This window comes from Hordeum vulgare, chromosome 2H (assembly GCF_904849725.1).
Source record: "Hordeum vulgare subsp. vulgare chromosome 2H, MorexV3_pseudomolecules_assembly, whole genome shotgun sequence".
In the NCBI taxonomy this organism is placed as follows: Eukaryota; Viridiplantae; Streptophyta; class Magnoliopsida; order Poales; family Poaceae; genus Hordeum; species Hordeum vulgare.
The window spans coordinates 427,170,527-427,190,220 of record NC_058519.1 but is presented as its reverse complement, the minus strand read 5'-3'; positions in this window follow the sequence as shown (position 1 = coordinate 427,190,220).

The window sequence follows — 19,694 nt, the reverse complement described above, 5'->3', positions numbered from 1 at the left end:
CTCCTGGGTATTTTATACCGGTGTTGTTGCTCACATTTGCAACTCAAAGCAGGAACTGCGGAATAAGCGGAGACTGGCCTAGGACGAGGTGACGATGCGCGTCGGGAATGGTTCAAAGGTCGATGTGATCGCCGTCGGCACGCTACCTCTACATCTACCGTCGGGATTAGTTTTAAACCTTAATAATTGTTATTTAGTAGCAGCTTTAAGCATGAACATTGTATCAGGGTCTTGCTTAATGCGAGACGGCTACTCATTTAAGTCAGAGAATAATGGTTGTTCTATTTATATGAGTGATATGTTTTATGGTCATGCTCCGCTGGTGAATGGTTTATTCTTGATGAATCTCGATCGTGATGTTACACATATTCATAGTGTGAGTACCAAAAGATGTAAATTTGATAATGATAGTCCCACATACTTGTGGCACTGCCGCCTTGGTCATATCGGCGTTAAGCGCATGAAGAAGCTCCATACTGATGGACTATTAGAGTCTCTTGACTTTGAATCATTTGACACATGCGAACCGTGCCTCATGGGCAAGATGACTAAGACTCCATTCTCAGGAATAATGGAGAGAGCAACCGACTTATTGGATATAATACATACTGATGTGTGTGGTCCAATGAACGTTGAAGCTCGCGGTGGTTATCGTTATGTTCTCGCTCTCACCGATGATTTGAGTAGGTATGGGTATATCTACTTGATGAAGCACAAATCTGAGACGTTTGAAAAGTTCAAGGAGTTTCAGAGTGAGGTTGAGAATCAACGTGACAGAAAAATTAAATGTCTATGATCTGATCGTGGAGGAGAATATTTGAGTCACGAGTTTGGCACACACCTAAGGAAGTGTGGAATCGTTTCACAACTGACGCCGCCTGGCACACCGCAACGCAACAGAGTGTCTGAACGTCTTAATTGCACTTTATTAGATATGGTACGATCTATGATGTCTCTTACCGACTTACCGCTATCATTTTGGGGATACGCATTAGAAACTGCAGCATTCACTTTAAAAAGGGCACCGTCTAAATCCGTTGAGACGACACCGTATGAACTATGGTTTGGCAAGAAACCTAAGTTGTCGTTTCTTAAAGTTTGGGGCTGCGATGCTTATGTGGAGAAACTTCAACCAGAAAAGCTCGAACCCAAAGCGGAGAAATGCGTATTCATATGATACCCTAAGGAAACTATTGGGTATACCTTCTATCTTAGATCCGAAGGTAAAACCTTTGTTGCCAAGAACGGATCCTTTCTAGAGAAAGAGTTTCTCTCGAAAGAAGTAAGTGGGAGGAAGGTAGAACTTGATGAGGTAATTACACCCCCTCTCGAACAGGATAGTAGCACAGCGCGGGAAGTTGTTCCTGTGGCGCCTACACCAATGAAGAGGAAGTTAATGATGATGATCATGAAGCTTCGGATCAAGTTACTACTGAACCGCGAAGGTCCACAAGGGCACGCTCCGCACCAGAGTGGTACGGCAACCCTGTGATGGAAATCATGTTTTTAGACAACGGTGAACCTTCGAACTATGAAGAAGCGATGGCGGGCCCGGATTCCAACGAATGGCTTGAGGCTATGAAATCCAAGATAGGATCCATGCATGAGAACAAAGTATGGACTTTGGTGGACTTGCCCGATGACTAGCGAGCCATAGAAAATAAATGGATCTTCAAGAAGAAGACCGATGCAAACGGTAATGTAACCGTTTACAAAGCTCGACTTGTCGCAAAGGGTTTTCGACAAATTCAAGGAGTTGACTACGAAGAGACTTTCTCTCCCGTAGCGAAGCTGAAACCAGTCTGTATAATGTTAGCAATTGCCGCCTTTTATGATTATGAAATTTGGCAAATGGACGTCAAAACAGCGTTCCTTAACGGGAACCTTAAGGAAGAGTTGTATATGATGCAACGAGAAGGTTTTGTCGACCCTAAGGGTGCTAACAAAGTGTGCAAGCCCCAACGCTCCATCTATGGGTTGGTGCAAGCATCTCGGAGTTGGAACATTCGCTTTAATGTGGTGATTAAAGCGTTTGGGTTCATACAGGTTTACGGAGAAGCCTGTCTGTACAAGAAAGTGAGTGCGAGCTCTGTAGCTTTCCTCATACTGTATGTGGATGAGATATTATTGATGGGGAATAATATAGAGATGTTGGAGAGCATAAAGGCCTATTTGAACAAGAGTTTTTCAATGAAGGACCTTGGAGAAGCTGCATACATATTAGGCATCAAGATCTATAGAGATAGATCAAGACGCCTCATAGGTCTTTCGCAAAGTACATACCTTGATAAGATATTGAAGAAATTCAATATGGAAAACTCAAAGAAAGGGTTCTTGCCAGTTGTGCAAGGTATGAGATTGAGTAAGACTCAGTCGCCGACCACGACAGTAGATAGAGAGAAGATGAGTTCTGTCCCCTACGCTTCAGCCGTGGGCTCTCTAATGTATGCCATGTTGTGTACCAGACCTGATATAAACCTTGCCATAAGCTTGGTAGGGAGGTACCAAAGTGATCCCGGTATGGAACACTGGACAGCGGTCAAGAATATCCTTAAGTACCTGAAAAGGACTAAGGAAATGTTTCTCGTTTATGGAGGTGACGAAGAGCTCGTCGTAAAGGGTTACGTCGACGCTAGCTTCGACACAAATCCGGATGACTCTAAGTCACAAACCGGATACGTATATGTGTTGAATGGTGGGGCAGTGAGCTGGTGCAGCAACAAGCAAGAAGTCGTGCCAGCATCTACCTGTGAAGCGGAGTACATAGCTGCTTCAGAAGCAGCTCATGAAGGAATTTGGATGAAGGAGCTCATCACCGACCTTGGAGTGGTTCCAAGCGCGTCGTGTCCAATGACACTCTTCTGTGATAACACTGGGGCCATTGCCGTAGACAAGGAGCCCAGGTTTCACCGGAAGACGAAGCACATCAAACGCCGCTACAACTCCATCCAGGACCATGTCCAGAGTGGAGAGATATATATTTGTAAAGTACACACGGATCTGAATATTGCAGACCCATTGACTAAACCTCTTCCACGAGCAAAACATGATCAACACCATAATGCTATGGGTGTTTGATACATCACAATGTAACTAGATTATTGACTCTAGTGCAAGTGGGAGACTGTTGGAAATATGGCCTAGAGGCAATAATAAAATGGTTATTATCATATTTCCTTGTTCGTGATAATTGTCTATTGTTCATGCTATAATTGTATTAACAGGAAATAGTAATACATGTGTGAATAAATAGATCACAATGTGTCCCTAGCAAGCCTCTAGTTGGCTAGCTCGTTAGTCAATAGATGATCATGGTTTCCTGATCATGGACATTAGATGTCATTGATAACGGGATCACATCATTGGGAGAATGATGTGATGGACAAGACCCAATGCTAAGCATAGCACTAGATCGTATTGTTCGTATGCTAAAGCTTTTGTAATGTCAAGTGTCTTTTCCTTCGACCGTGAGATTTTGCAACTCCCGGATGCCGTAGGAGTGCTTCGGGTGTATCAAATGTCACAACGTAACTGGGTGACTATAAAGGTGCACTACCGGTATCTCTGAAAGTGTCTGTTGGGTTGGTACGAGTCAAGATCGGGATTTGTCACTCCGTGTGACGGAGAGGTATCTCTGGGCCCACTCGGTAGAACATCATCATGAGCTCAATGTGACTAAGGAGTTAGTCACACGATGACGTGCTACGGAACGAGTAAAGAGACTTACCGGTAACGAGATTGAACAAGGTATAGGTATACTGACGATCGGATCTCGGGCAAGTTCTATACCGACAGACAAAGGGAATTGTATACGGGATTGATTGAATCCTTGACATCGTGGTTCATCCGATGAGATTATCGTGGAGCAAGTGGGAGCCACCATGGGTATCCAGACCCCGCTGATGGTTATTGGCCGGGGAGGCATCTCGGTCATGTCTGCTTGTCTCCCGAACACGTAGGGTCTACACACTTAAGGTTCGATGATGCTAGGGTTATAGGGAATTGTTATACGAGGTTACCGAAAGTTGTTCGGAGTCCCGGATGAGATCCCGGAGGTCACGAGGAGCTCCGGAATGGTCTGGAGGTAAAGATTGATATATAGGACGGATGGTTTCGGACACCGGAAGAGTTTCGGGCATCACCGGTGACGTACCGGGACCACCGGGACCACCGGAGGTGGCCCCGGTGGTCCACCGAAGGGGGGCAACGACCCCGGGAGGTGAGATGTGCCAAGTGGGGGCGGGAACCAGCCCCTAGGTGGGCTGGTGCGCCTCCCCATTCAGCCCAATGCGCAGGGGAGAGAAAGGGGGGGGGGCAAACCCTAAGCGAGGTGGGCCTAAGGCCCACCAGGTGGTGCGCCACCCCCTCCTCCCCCCTCTGGCCGCCGCACCTCCCATCTGGGGGGGATGCCACACCACCTAGGGTTGGAACCCTAGGGGTGGCACCCCCTCTCCCATCCCCCTATATATAGTGGGCACTTTTGGCCATTGGAGATCAGACTTTTGCCTGTCTCTCGGCGCAGCCCTGCCCTTCTTCCTCCTCCTCTCTGCCGGTGCTTGGCAGACCCCTGCCGGGAGACCTCGTCTCTCCATCGACACCACGCCGTCATGCTGCTGGAGTGCTTCCCCAACCTCTCCCTCCTCCTTGCTGGATCAAGGTGCGGGAGACGTCACCGGGCTGAACGTGTGTTGAACGCGGAGGTGTCGTAGTTTGGCACTAGATCGGAATCGCTGCGAGTATGACTCCATCAACCGCGTTCTAGCAGCGCTTCCGCTTAGCGATCTTCAAAGGTATGAAGATGCTCTTACCCCTCTCTCGTTGCTGGTCTCTCCATAGGAAGATCTGAATATGCGTAGGAAAAATTTGAATTTATGTTACGTTACCGAACAGGGTCTACTTCACATCATATTTTCAGATCTATACTTTTACTTTGTTGCACTTTCCACCTTCAGATCTCACCTTGCAAATAATCGTGAAGGGATTGACAACCCCTTTATAGCGTTGGGTGCAAGTTTGTTTGTTTTTGCGCAGGTACATTAGTGCCTTGTCTTGATACTCCTACTGGATTGATACCTTGGTTCTCAAAACTGAGGGAAATACTTACTGCTACTGTGCTGTATCACCCTTTCCTCTTTAAGGAAAAAACCAACGCAAACTCAAGAGGTAGCAAGTTTCATCATCAAATTGATCACTTCCTTCTGATGCAGAAGGGACGTTGATGACTTTGCTTGGGTTGGGTCTGATGCCTCTTCTAGCAGTCATTTTAGTCTTCAATGGTGTTGGTGAAGACTTTGTCTCTGAGCTCGTGGCAGATGGTACAGAAGAGCTGGAGTGAGGAGGTTGTTGCTTGACAATCTGCTTGTGTTCAGGCTTTGAGGCCTGTGTAGCTGTTGAGGGTTTCGGTGCAGGTGCAGCCTTCTGAGGCAATTGCTCTTTAGGCTTTGAAACCTTTTGTTTCTCTGGCACAATCTTCACTTGAGGAATACCTGTACCAGAAGCTTCAGCAGCAGAAGAGGTGGCTGCAGTGGCAACAACAGATTCTACATTGAATTTCCTCACTACAGCTTCTGCTTTCTTTTGAAGTTTAGACAAGTGTTTGTCTTTCTCCTCAGGGTAATCATCAACAGTTTTGATGCTTGGGGGATATGCTAACTGATGATCACCAAGAGGAGGCCTTTTGCAAGGTGGCTTGAGGGCGAATTTCTTCGCATAGTTGGGAGTGACGAAGCGATGTTCCTTCCATTCCTTAGTCCACCTACATACTATCCTTTGAAGCCTAATTTTCGTTTTAGCCATAGGTTCTTGCTCATTTGGCATACAACAGTCAAGGTATATATCCTCAGGGATATAAATTGCAGTGTTCTGTTCAAGTTTCTTGCCACCCTTTTGCTTTCTATCATCTTCCATTTTCTTCAGCTGAGGATTTTGCTGAGGAATTTGCATTCTTGAGGATTTTGATGACACTAGAAAAGTTTCTTAGTGGAACGTTGCAAATGAGTTAAGTTGATGAGAACCTAGAGATTCATCAGCTCACATTTTGTACCTGTGAATAGAGTATAGGTGCGAGAAATTTGGAGAGGTCATATGCGTTCTCAGATTAGAAGAAATTGAAATTTTAAAAGTTGAGGAATTTGACCAGTGGGTTGAGGAATTTGTCTAAGCACTCTGATCTTGGGTTCTAGAGTTGTGCAGATTCGAAAATTTGCACAATTGAGGAATCACGTGAAGAATTTAGTGGCTTAGTGAAATTCATCAAGTGTTTTGAGGAATAGAGTGTGCAAAGCTTATAGACACTGAGGAGAAACAGGTTTCTCGAATCTAAGGTAAAATAGTAGATCGAAAGGGACAATAAAATAGGATTTTAATTACCCTATATGGCGAGCACGAAGAACAGAGGCATTAACAGTAAGATGCTCTTTGGTTCAAGTCCGTTGCTCCCTAACTTGGCGGCAGAAGACAGCTATGGCGGCAGTGGATGTAGATGTTCTGCTTCCGACGTGAGTTCGACGATGGGAAGGTCGAGGCAGTGAAGTTGTTCCTCGTCGGCGACGAGATTGCTAGCAGTGGCGCTAGGTTTTGTGCTTTGGCGGAGAGAAGGACGAGAGAACGAAGAGTTTGGACAAAAGGGGTAAGGACTATTTATAGCTCAGGTGAAAATGATCCGGTCGAAACATTCGGACCGAGCTGCCCTTGCCCATTCGTCTCCGCATGACACGTGTAGCTTGAGATTAAAGCGATGGAGATCGTGCTTATCTGATCGTGGGAAGTGGGGCTCAGTTACTGTGTAATAATATAAAATTCATTTTTGAAGATTTGAGGATTTCCTTGCAAAATCCTCAGCTGACAAGGACCCATTGAGGATTTTGAACAAATTTTCAAGTAGAATGCATATGAAGAATTGAATAGATTGGTGAGTATAGCATAGAGGGGAGTAGGGTCCGATCACATTCACTTAGATGAAATATCAAATTGAAGAAATAGCTATAAGTGAATGCTGTTGAGGACTTTGAAATCACAGTATATATATATATATATATATATATATATATATATATATATGCAAATGAATATCATCAAGTGTTTTGAAGATTTTGCAAAACTTGAGGATTTTGTGACAAAGCGTCAGGTTGATGAATTTCAACTTTGAAGAAAAACAACTTGAAGAATTTCAAAGTTGGTTGGTGGCGTGACCCACCGTATAAGAATGATGATTTCAGGCGCCGCGTACAATTGTCGTAGGGCCCTCAGAATCAGATTCTTCATTAATTTCCTTACACTAAGAGTGATATTCCTCATTGATTGAAGAAAATCGATTCTTCGTGTGTTGCACATCTAAGTCATCAATTTTTCATAAGTGTTATGATGTGTGCATGTTTTTTCAAAACATTTGAAGATTCTAAGATATTTAGCTCACACCGCAACTTGCAAAACCCTTTCTCATCCAAGGGCTTAGTTAAGATATCAGCTAGTTGATCGTCAGTCTTCACATGGTCGATGATGATATTTCCCTTGAGGACATGGTCCCGAAGAAAATGATGACGAATCTGGATGTGCTTAGTCTTTGAGTGTTGTACTGGGTTGTATGCAATCTTGATTGCACTCTCATTGTCGTAGTAGAGAGGCACATTCTTCATGTTGATGTCGTAGTCCTTGAGGGTTTGCTTCATACATAGCAATTGAGCACAACATGATCGAGCAACAATGTACTCAGCTTCGGCAGTGGAGAGAGAAACGCAGTTCTGCTTCTTTGAGGACCAGCAGACTAACGATCTTCCGAGGAAATGAAAAGTGCCAGAAGTTGACTTGCGATCCACACGGTCACCAGCATAGTCAGAATCAGAATATCCCACAAGATGAAGGTTTGAGCCCTTGGGGTACCATAATCCTACTGTTGGTGTGTGAGCTAAGTATCGAAGAATATGCTTCACAGCCTTACGGTGTGATTCCTTCGGTTTTGCTTGAAAGCGTGCACACATGCAAACACTAAGCATTATATCTCGCCTAGATGCACATAAATACAGTAGAGAGCCAATCATTGAGCGATGTACCTGCTGATCAAATTCTTCACCATTTTCGTTAGTGCAGAGGTGGTCGTTGGTAGGCATGGGAGTCTTGGCGCCTTTGCATTCATGCATGTCGAATTTCCTCAGAACATCCTTGAGGTATTTTTCATGTGATATGAAAAAGCCATTACGTTGTTGACGAATTTGAAGACCTAAGAAGAATTTCAGCTCCACCATCATAGACATCTGATATTCTTCACTCTTCATGTAAGCAAATTCATCACTGTAATGTTTGTCAGTACAACCAAATGTGATGTCATCGACATATATTTGACAACAAATAGTTCATTGTCATAGGATTTTGTGAAAAGAGTTGGATCAAGTGAACCAGGTTTGAAGCCTTTATTAATGAGGAATTCCATCAATGTATCATACCACGCTCGAGGGGCTTGCTTGAGGTCATATAGTGCCTTTTTGAGTGTGAAGACTTTGTATGGATTCTTCGGATCCTCAAAACCTTGGGGCTGAGCAACGTATACTTCTTCCTCAAGCTTACAATTGATGAATGCACTTTTCACATACATTTGATATAAATTAATGTTATGATGATTAGCATAAGCAAGTAGAATTCTTATAGCTTCAAGTCTAGCAACAGGTGCAAAAGTTTCAGCGAAATCAATTCCTTCAACCTGTGTGTAGCCTTGGGCTACAAGTCGTGCCTTATTCCTCACCACTTGACCATCCTCATCTTGCTTGTTTTGGAAAATCCACTTGGTGCCGATGATATTGTGCTTGCGAGGATCTGGTCGTTTGACGAGCTCCCAGACGTCATTTAGCTTGAATTGAAGAAGTTCATTTTGCATGGCTTGAATCCACTCAGGTTTCATGAAAGCCTCAGCAACTTTTGAAGGTTCTATGATAGACACAAAAGAAGAATGCCCGTGAAAGTTAATCAAGTGTGAAGCTTTTGAGCGAGTGAGAGGACTTGACGCGTTGATGTCATCGAGGATTTTGTCAAGTTCCACTTCATTTGCAATCCTCGGATGAGCTGGTTGAGGATTTCGTCTGGGCTGAGGAATTTGTCCTGGAGCAATTTTCTCAGGAGCATCTTCTTGATTTTCATCAGTGCTGGGAGTGATTTCTTCAGCAATTTCCTCAGTAGGAACAATGTCTTAAGTAGCTTTGAGCTCGATTGCTTCCTCAGGAAATAGTTTATATGGATCAGGAGGCAATTGTTCTCTTTGAGAGCCATTAGTTTCATCGAACCACACATCTACAGTTTCAACAACCTTGTTGTGATAGGTGTTGAAGACTCTGTAGGTGTGCGAGTCCTTTCCTTAACCCAGCATAAAACCCTCATGTGCTTTAGGTGCACATTTTGAGCTATGATGAGGATCTCTAATCCAGCATTTTGCACAGAAGACTTTGAAATAACTTACATTGGGTTTCTTGTCAGTGAGGAGTTTGTATGAGGTTTTCTTGAGGAATCTGTGAAGATATACCCTGATGATGATATGGCAAGCAGTGTTGATTGCTTCAGGCCAGAAACGATGAGGAGTCTGATATTCTTCAAGCATGGTTCGTGCCATCTCAACCAGAGTTCCGTTCTTTCTTTCGACGACGCCATTCTGTTTAGGAGTATAAGGAGCAGATAATTCATGAGTAATACCAAGTTCATCAAGATAAGCATGAAGACCAGTGTTTTTGAATTATGTCCCATTATCACTCCTGATGTGTTTGATCTTGACGCCGAAGTTCGTCGAGGCCCTTGAAGAAAATCATTTGAAGACTTCCTGCACTTCAGTTTTATACAGAATGATATGCACCCAAGCATATCTAGAATAATCATCAACTATGACAAAGTTGTATAAAGATGCTGCATTTGTTAGAGCGGCATAATGAGTAGGTCAATTTAGATCCATGTGAAGCAATTCAAATGGACGAGTAGTGGTCATGATAGTCTTCAAGGGTTGTTTGGATCTGGTCATTTTTCTAGATTCAAAGCACTGTAGAGGTGGTCGTTGAGGAATTTGACTGATTCGATGCCAATGACATGCTTCTTCTTCGCCAGCGTGTGCAAATTCCTCATGCCTACATGACCAAGTCTTCGATGCCATAGCCAGCCTTTTGAGGTTTTTGCTAATAAGCATGTGGCAGGTTGAGGACCGTAGAAAAATCAACAATGTACAAATCTCCTCGTCTAACACCTTCGAAGACTTTGGATCTGTCAGATTCCATGATGACTACACATCTATATTTTCCAAAGATAACAACCATATCAAGATCACAAAGCATTGAGACTGACATGAGGTTAAACCCAAGGGATTCAACAAGCATCACTTTATCCATATGCCTGTCCTTGGAAATAGCCACTTTACCAAGTCCCAATACCTTGATTTTACCTTTGTCAGCGTAAGTGATTTGCTTCAGTGGTGATGGAGTCAGTGGCATATTCATCAGCAAGATTTTGTCACCAGTCATGTGGTGTGTGCAGCCACTATCAAGAACCCACTCAGTACTCTTGTGTTTGTCATCCTGCAGATGAATTAGTACACCTTACCATATCATATGCTTGAGACTTGAAGAATATGATATCAATTTCATTAGATAGGAATTTCATCATAAACAGTAAATTTGAGGACGTGTGAAATGTTATCATTTCATCAATGTTTGCTTGCGTCCAATCAAGTATGTTCCTGAAGTCTCCAGCAAATTCCTCTGATGATGATTTTCATCTGGAGACCTGACCTGCAGAAGTGATTAGTTCAATTTCTTCACCACACAAATCTGAAGGGGTGGTAAAGAGCTCATCATCCTGCGAGCACCATATCAGAAAGGGGGCATTGAAGCTAATGCACTTCTCTTCACAGTAGGGGGGTTAGTGTACTCAAATGAATAGGCAGAGAAGTTCTTTGAGGATTTATGAACATAATGATTTGAGGAGTAATGCTCATATTCATATCCCCTGTAATTTCCTTGCTTATCAGTAGCATTAGCATGAGTACGAGCATAGTTTTGACTAGTTGAAGATTTTGATCCTTTTGAAGACTTTGGTCCTCCTGAGGAATTTGATCTGGGGTTGAGATTTTTCAGAGGTGGTGTCATGAGGACATCCCCCTGAAGATTTACAAGGCAAATTTTGGGGACCGAGATTTTCCTCAGGGGTGGTCCATTTCTGCAGTTAGTTCCAACATATCGACCAAATACTTCACGATATTGATTTTTGAACACTTTATAGTTGGATTCAAATGACTCATCTAAGGAATAGGATAATTCACATGCAAAGCCTGTTAGATTGGATGGATCAACATGAGGCCCTTTAGCAGCAACCCATGAGGTTTTGGGATACTGCTCAGGTTTCTAGTATGATCCATCATCATTCAGTTTCCTCTCAAAGGCAATTACTTCTTTCCTCGGGTTCCTGTTCAAAATTTGCTTTTTGAGCACATCGCAAAAGGTTTGGTGCCCTTTGAGACTTTTCTACATGCCTGTCACATACAATTCCTTCAGCCCTGCATTTTCGTCAATGACATTTGTGGTTTCCTCAAGTGAGGAATTTGATACCACATGAGCAGTTGAAGAATTTGTAGCAATAGAAGCATTTGATGGTTCTGGTGAAGAATTGGCAGTTTCACGTTCGATGCATTTAAGACATGGTGGAATTAATTCAACCTGAGCGGCACTGATCTATTGAGCGAGTAATGAATCATTTTCCATTTGAAGATCATCAGGAGACATCCTCAACTTCTCAAGATCAAGTTTCCTTTGAAGAAATTCGTAGGAAAGTTTCTCATGATCAGCCAGGAGTGTGCCATGACGATCTTGAAGATTATCAAATCTGGACTGAAGACTTTTCATATCTTCAGTGAGGATTTGGGTAAGATTCATTTCATCATTCAACAGGTCATCCCTTCTGTCTAGCAGTTTCCGATGCTTTTCAAGGGCAGTTTGTTCTTTAGTCAATGTTGGCAAGTTTATTGTAACTGGTTTTTTATAGTCATCAGGTTCACAGTCACTTGAATCAGAGGAGGAAGTATCATTCGGTACCTTTGAACCTTTTGTCGTGAAGCAATAGGTTGGAGCGAAGTCATCAACGTAGTCATCAGTGTAGATGGCGTTGTCATTTTCTTCAAGATTGAAGATTGACTTGGTAACGAATGTGGTAGCTAGTGCAAGACTAGCCTGTCCAGATTCCGAGTCTTCTTCAGAACACTACTCTTCATCACATTCCTCAGATTCTGCCTCATAATCCATTTCCTTGCCAATAAGTGCCCGAGCCTTTCTGAAACTAGTCTTCTTGTGCGATGAGGACTTTGAGGATGAGGATTTTGAAGATTTCTTGTTTTTCTTTGAGTCATCAGAACTTTCATCCTTGTATTTCTTCTTATTTGCCCGAGCCTTTCTGAAACTAGTATTCTTGTGCGATGAGGACTTTGAGGATGAGGATTTTGAAGATTTCTTCTTTTTCTTCGAGTCATCAGAACTTTCATCCTTGTATTTCTTCTTATTTGATTCCTTCCCCAATGAGGACAATCAACAATATAGTGACCTGATTTCTTGCATTTGTGGCAGGTACTTTTCTTGTAGTCCTCAGATGAAGATTCTGATTTCCTCATATCTCTTCTTGAAGATTTACGAAACTGGCCACGTCTTGCAAACTTCTGGAATTTCCTCACGAGCATTGCAAGCTCCTGTCCAAGTTCTTCAGGATCACTAATGTTGCAATCCGAGTCTTCTTCTCCAAATGAGGAAATTGCTTTGGCCCTCGGTGCATGAGGTCTGGAATAGCTTGGTCCATATAGATCTCTCTTTTCTTCCTGTTGGAATTCATGAGTATTGAGTCTTTCGAGTATATCAGCAGGATCAAGCATCTTGTAGTCTGGTCTTTCTTGAATCATCAGAACCAAAGTATGAAATGATGAATCCAAAGATCTTAGCAGTTTCTTCACAACTTCATGGTCAGTAATGTCTCGAGCTCCCAATGCTTGCAGTTCATTTGATATGTCAGTAAGGCGATCAAAGGTATCTTGACAGCTTTCATTGTCAAGCCTCTTGAAGCGATTGAAGAGATTGTGAAGAACATCAACACGAGAGTCACGCCGAGTTGATACTCCTTCATTGACTTTGGACAACCTTTCCCAGATTAGTTTTGCTGATCCCAAAGCACTCACTTTGCCATACTAACCTTTGCTTAGATGGCCACAAATGATATTCTTCGCTTGAGAATCAAGTTGCTTGAATTTCTTCACATCAGCGGCAGAGACAGTAGCATTGATGGAGGGAACACCATGGTCCACAATATAGCAAAGATCGTTGTCAATTGCTTGTAGATGCATCTGCATCTTGGTCTTCCAGAAGGGAAAGTCCTTTCCTTCGAAAGTAGGACATCCTGTAGTAACCTTGATCATGCCTGTAGTCGACATAACTAAAACACCAGGCGGTTAAACCAAAATCACAAAGAACAAGGGAGTACCTCGCTCTGATACCAATTGAAAGTGCGTTATATCGACTAGAGGGGGTGAATAGGAGATTTTTAGAATTTCGTCACTGAGGAAATTCCTTTTGACGAAATTCCTCACTAATGACTAACTTGCAGCGAAAACAGCAAAGGATCAGGGATGCAACGTATGCTTCAACAACTTCCTCGATGAGGATTATGAAAAATAGTTTGCACAGTACGCAGGCACAGAGTAGCAGGTGAGGATTAACTAGTGTTAAGAATTTGTGGTTGAGGAAATTCAGAGAAAGTCTTCAGCAAATTCTTCAAACAGAGACAATGAAAATCTTCAACATACAATATTGAGGAATTGAAAGAGTTGAAGAAATAGAACACGGATCACAGTGAAGAGAATTGTTGATGACCCAGTTCCAACTGCTGTGACAGTCGTACGTCTGGTTTGGAGCGGCTTGGTATTGAAACCAAAGGACACACAGTCCCGGGACACGCAATCCCTACCGTATCTCCTTGAGCTAAGAACACACAGTCCTCGACCAACACTTTTGGTAAGTCTTCAGGGCAGACTTCCAAACCCTCACAAACTTGGTCACCCGGCGATCGATAATTGACTGTTGGATTGCTCTAGACCATGACGCCTAACCGTCTGGAGGATGCAGAGTCCTCAAAGGTAAAAGGCTTCAGTTCCACACATGAACAAATTCTTCAATGATGCTCAATTACTTGGTTTTTGGTTTGTGGTTTTGTGTTTGGGGTATTTCCTCACTGATGATTTACTCTCGAAGACTCTGACGAATTTGGGTTGCTCAAAATGACAAGTGTTAGTTTCTCGTGGAGCAGCCAACCAGCTAATGGTTGTGGGGGTGGCTATTTATAGCATGGGACCATCCCGACATGATTTGACATTAATGCCCTTAAATATTATGACCGTTGGTGTGGATAAGATCGGTGATGTGGCGCAAATTGCGGCAATGGTCGGGACCCTCAAGTGTGAGAGTCCTCATGTCTCTCATATTCCTCACTTGAGGCTTTTGGTAGGATTAGGCTTGGGTTGAGCATCATGAGGAAATTCATTCCGAAGTGTTACCTCGACCCCCTTTAACAGTATGGTGTTCCTATGACTCAAGAGTGAAGAAAATGAAACATAAATATTAAATCTTCAAGCTTCAAAGTCTTCAGATCGTTTTTCTTCAGGACACACCGAATTCCTCATCTTCAATATCTTCATGAGAAATATCAATTTCATCGCAATTTCTTCTCCGATCAAAGTCTTCACCAGAAGACCAATTTCTTCAGCCGAAGATATACATTTTTAGGGGTCGATATTCATCGTATAATTCAAACTCCTCAGTGACTTATAGATCATGTGTACACTCATGAAAACATTAGATACTTAACCTATAAGTCTTCAAACCACCAAAATCACTAAGGGGCACTAGATGCACTTACAGGGTGATCAGTGTACATCCAAGCACGATCACTCATCTTGCCTAGCTACCTATGGGCACACTAGAAATAAATATATAATTCATCATCTATATTCATCCGCTAATCAAGTTCGTCAGTTTTATTACATCCATGGAACCTACACGCTAATAGGTAAAAATAGGTCGTAATCCCACCCGAGTATGTGTAGATCGGGTTCGTTTTCCCATGCTCTGCTCCAGATCCGACGCAGAATTTCGGCAGCATCTCCCCGATGTTCTCCTGATACGCGCATCGGCAATAAGCAGAGAGGATGTGTACTCGGAGAACAACAGGGAGGCACTGACGAAATTCCGCATCGGATCCGGAGCACAACATACGGGAAAACGAACCCAATCTACACATACTCGGGCTGTCCATGGATAACCTTGGACAATTCAAAAGGATGGCGGTTATAAATATGCAAAGACATGCATATTTATAGATGTCGCCCTTTCGAACGGGAGACACATACTGGTCACGCATACTCATGATTGAAGAAACCTATAGCTAGCAAGTTTCATCGGCACGAAGATCGGAATAGAGCAAATTAAGGGGGTAGGAGGAGAAGTCATTTGTGCTCACCGACAAACGCAGGGGCGGAGCTCGTCCAACGCACGTGGAGGTCGTCGAACAACTGCATGTTGAAATTCACCCGATTAACACAAATATGTTGTTTTATAATTAACATAATCAGAAAATATGTGACCTAACTCATAATTTACAAAACTATGACCCCGTCGGGGCTTAGTGGTGTCGGGAGTCAGTGCCGTCGAGGGTCGGCGGTGTCGTGTGTTGGTGGCGTCGGGGGTTGGGGGTTAGTGGCGTTGGTGGTCGGGGGTCAGTGTCGTCGGGGGTCGAGGGTCAGTGGGGTCAGGGGTCGGGGGTCTTTTCGGTTAACAAGAGGCCGAACAGGTGTCGGGGGTTGGGGGTTAGTGGCGTCGGGGGTCGGGTGTAGGGGGTCGGGGTCGAGGGTCGAGGGTTAGTGGCATCGGGGGTCGGGGATCGAGGGTCAGTGGCATCGGGGGTCGGGGGTTGGGTGGTGTCGGGGGTTGGGGGTTAGTGGCATCGGTGGTCGGGGTCAGTGTCGTCGGGGGTCGAGGGTCAGTGGCGTCGGGGGTCGGGGCTCGGGGGTCTTTTCGATTACAAGAGGCCGAAGAGGTGTCGAGGGTCAGTGTCGTCGAGGGTCGAGGGTCAGTGGCGTCAGGGGTCGAGGGTCTTTTCGGTTAACAAGAGGCCGAAGAGGTGTCGGGGATCGGGGGTGGGGGTTAGTGGCGTCGGGGGTCGGGGGTCGAAGGTCAGTGGCGTCGGGGGTCGCGGGTCAGTGGCGTCGGGGGTCAGGGGTCGGGGGCTAGTGGAGTCGGGGGGCGTGAGTCGGGGGTCGCGGGTCAGTGGCATCGGGGGTCGGGGTCGGGGGTTGGTGGCGTCGGGGGTCGGGGGTCTTTTCGGTTAACAAGAGGCTGAAGAGGTGTCGGGGGTCGGGGGTTGGGGGTTACTGGCGTCGGGGGTAGGGGGTCGGGGGTCGAGGGTCAGTGGCGTCGGGGGTCGGGGGTCGAGGGTCAGTGGTGTCGGGGGTCGAGGGTCAGTGGCATGGGGGGTCGGGGGCAAGTGGCGTCGAGGGTCGGGAGTCGGGGGTCGGGGGTCGGGGATCGGGGGTCGGTGGTGTCGGGCGTCGGGGTCGGGGGCCAGGGGTTGGGGTTGGGGGTCAGTGGCGTTGGGGGTCGAGGGTCGAGGGTTAGTGGCGTCGGGGGTCGAGGGTCAGTGGCGTCGGGGGTCGAGGGTCGAGGGTCAGTGGCATCGCGCGTCGGGGGTTGGGGGTCGAGGGTCAGTGCCGGGGTTACTTTTTCCTCTTCTTTCTTCTTCCTCGTTGGGGGTCGTGGGACGAGGGTCAGTGCCGGGGTGTCGAGCATCGGGGGTTGAAGGTCAGTGTCGGGGTATCGGGCGTCGGGCGTCGGGCGTCGGGCAGGTTCATTTTGTTCACGGATTTTTCGAGTAACTAACACCATGAATTGCGTATACTCTTTCTTCAATAAGTCCCAAGCTTTCAAATTGTTCTTCCTAAATGTTTTCCCGATCATGGCCAAAATCTTCTCCGCAAGATTTATGTAACCTCTCCGGTTCAACACCCCAATGATCTAATATGAATATGAACCTCCTCTTTGCATAACTCACAAGACACCAAGAAAAAAAATACCAAAAACACATTGCAAGCACTTCCCCCATACAAATTCTACATTTCAACATATACACAAATTCTAAAACAGGTCAAATACTAAAACATTTTTAGCATTATCATAGTACATCATGTGGATGGGGGAATCACCTCGGGTCCCTGGTTTGCTGATGCAGAGTCGGTCGGGGAGGTCGGCGGGCTCCAGTCCTGGGCCCCGCCCTGCCGCGCCGCACCGGAAGTGCACGCCGACGAGGCAGGCCGTGCGCTGTTCAACGACGAGCACGAGGTTGAAGCAGGCGGCTGGGCGCAGGGGAAGGGGGTGCTGATGCAGGAGGAGGGAGCTGCTTGCGGAGGGTTGTGAGGGAGGAGACAAGGGAGGACGGCGAGGAGGGCGAGGGCGATGGCGCGGGCAGAGGGGGGACAACAAGGGAGGGCGAGGGCGAAAGAGCAGGCGGAGGAAGGACGGCGAGGGCGGGGCGGAGGGAGGACGACGAGGAGGGTGAGGGCGTGGGCGCGGGCGGAGGGAGGACAGCGAGGAGGGCGAGGGCGAGGGCGGAGGGGGACGGCGAGGGAGGCGGCGCTCGCGGAGAGAGGGGCGAGAGAGACAGAGATAGATCTGTCGGAGAGAGGGGGCGTGGAGTGGGGGAGACGGCCATTAGGGGCGCCCTCTCTTTGTCGTCTGCCCCCTGACGGCAAAGAGGTGTAAGGCAAACGACAAAGAGAGCGGCCGTTATTGGGAGAGAGGGGGTGCATGGTGGTCTGCCCCGTGCTCTTTGTCGCCTGCCGTCCTACTCTTTGCCGTCTGCTGGCGCACGACAAAGACGAGACTGATGGCAAAGAGTATCTTTGCCATGAGTCTGCTCTCTGTTGTCCGTTGTTTTGTGACTGACGGCAAATAGGGTCTTTGCCATCAGCTAGCAGACGACAGAGAAGAGGCTGACGGTAAATTCTTTGATTCCAGTAGTGTAACTTGGAGGATAACGTGAACCCATGCCAGCTGCCATAACCTACAGTCATTCTGACTAGGAAGCGTCCTAGAGCACGTATCCGTCTCCGATGACGAACTCTTCTCCGTACTCCGGGTCTTCCATGTCTGGACAATTAAATAACCAGTGGGATGCCAATGAGTACATTGAATGTACTCGCAAGCAACCCATGATGCAAACAAGGAAAAATGAAGCATGTTATAATTATAGAATAAAGCTTTTGCAGAAAGCAAGTTTTTCCCTAAATGCAGTGACAAGGTCAAGTGCTTGTATGGTCATGCACCATAAGGTAAATGGCAACCACATGATCAGGTTACAGATATCAACATTTATTCCGAGGGTTGAACACCTCATGTTCACCCTCTATGCCAAGTCACCTGACTTGGCTCAAGTAATTTCTTTCTCATTCAACACCTTATCACACACGTATACTTGGTTTATGCGAAGACGTTTGGGCATAGTCTAAGAGGGGTTACCCAACTGTCCTTGACCGTGGACATGGCTATTCGAATAGTTTTACACTCTGCAGAGATTGCGCGCTGTACGCACAAGACTCGGGGAACTTCCGTGTCATCCACGACTCGCGGTATATATCATACTCGAGGTAAGCACCTGAACAATGCCTTTCCCCTAACGACACTAAACAAAGAGTCCACTCGATTGGTACTCAGCACACATGATGTACATCTTATGAGGCTCGCTCTAGATCGTATCATCCATGCAGGGACCAACGGTGTTCCCGGAACCTATAAAAACAGCATAGTCGTCCTACCTGGCACGACCCCGTCCCGAGAGTGAACACGTCACCCCCGTCACTACTAATGCGGGCTCTCTACTAGCATAGACCAAAGTAATCACCAAAGCCTCATTCCCATATTGGGGTACCATGGTCGCACATGTAAGGTTGGGATGGTCAGCACATCTTAAATCTCTCCTTGCCTTCAAAACCACACACACAAAACCTTTTGCTGGTACACCACCTCATTCTCAAGTGGTCACCATCTCAACACCATCACCCTCAGGCATTAGTGGCACCCGACGGGGTTTTCAATTTTTTTTTGAAATCACCTTCGTGTTACCATCACCATGCATATGCTCATCCCATGCGTAGCATTACTATCAACCTATCAACTTTTTATCTGCGTGACCCTCATAGATGGAAAGGCCATGCTCAAATGCAAGTGCTATTAAGGAACCATTGGAAACACCATCGAGGGATTTACCGATTTAGTCATGATCATAGGCATCGGAGTGAAATAATAAACATGGCATGCATGAAAGTATTTTCTCAGACATGGTCAATGGGATGCTTTCATTGGTCAACAAAGTCTCCTGGTGGGTCTTCGAGGTCTTTGGGTCCAAATCCTTCGCCAACCACATGATCTATCATCGCGATAGTAATATAAATAATAAGAATCACCGCAAAACAAGGCACACAATCCACATCTAAAATGTTACCCTATTCTGTAAAATACCAACTTAATTTCTAAAAATATTTATTTGTGATATTGGAGTGAAAAGGATTATTAAAACCTTTTTAACACAGGCTGAAATATCTTTATTCTAGGTTTTAAACTAAACCTATACACAAAAGTTTCTGTAGAAATTACACA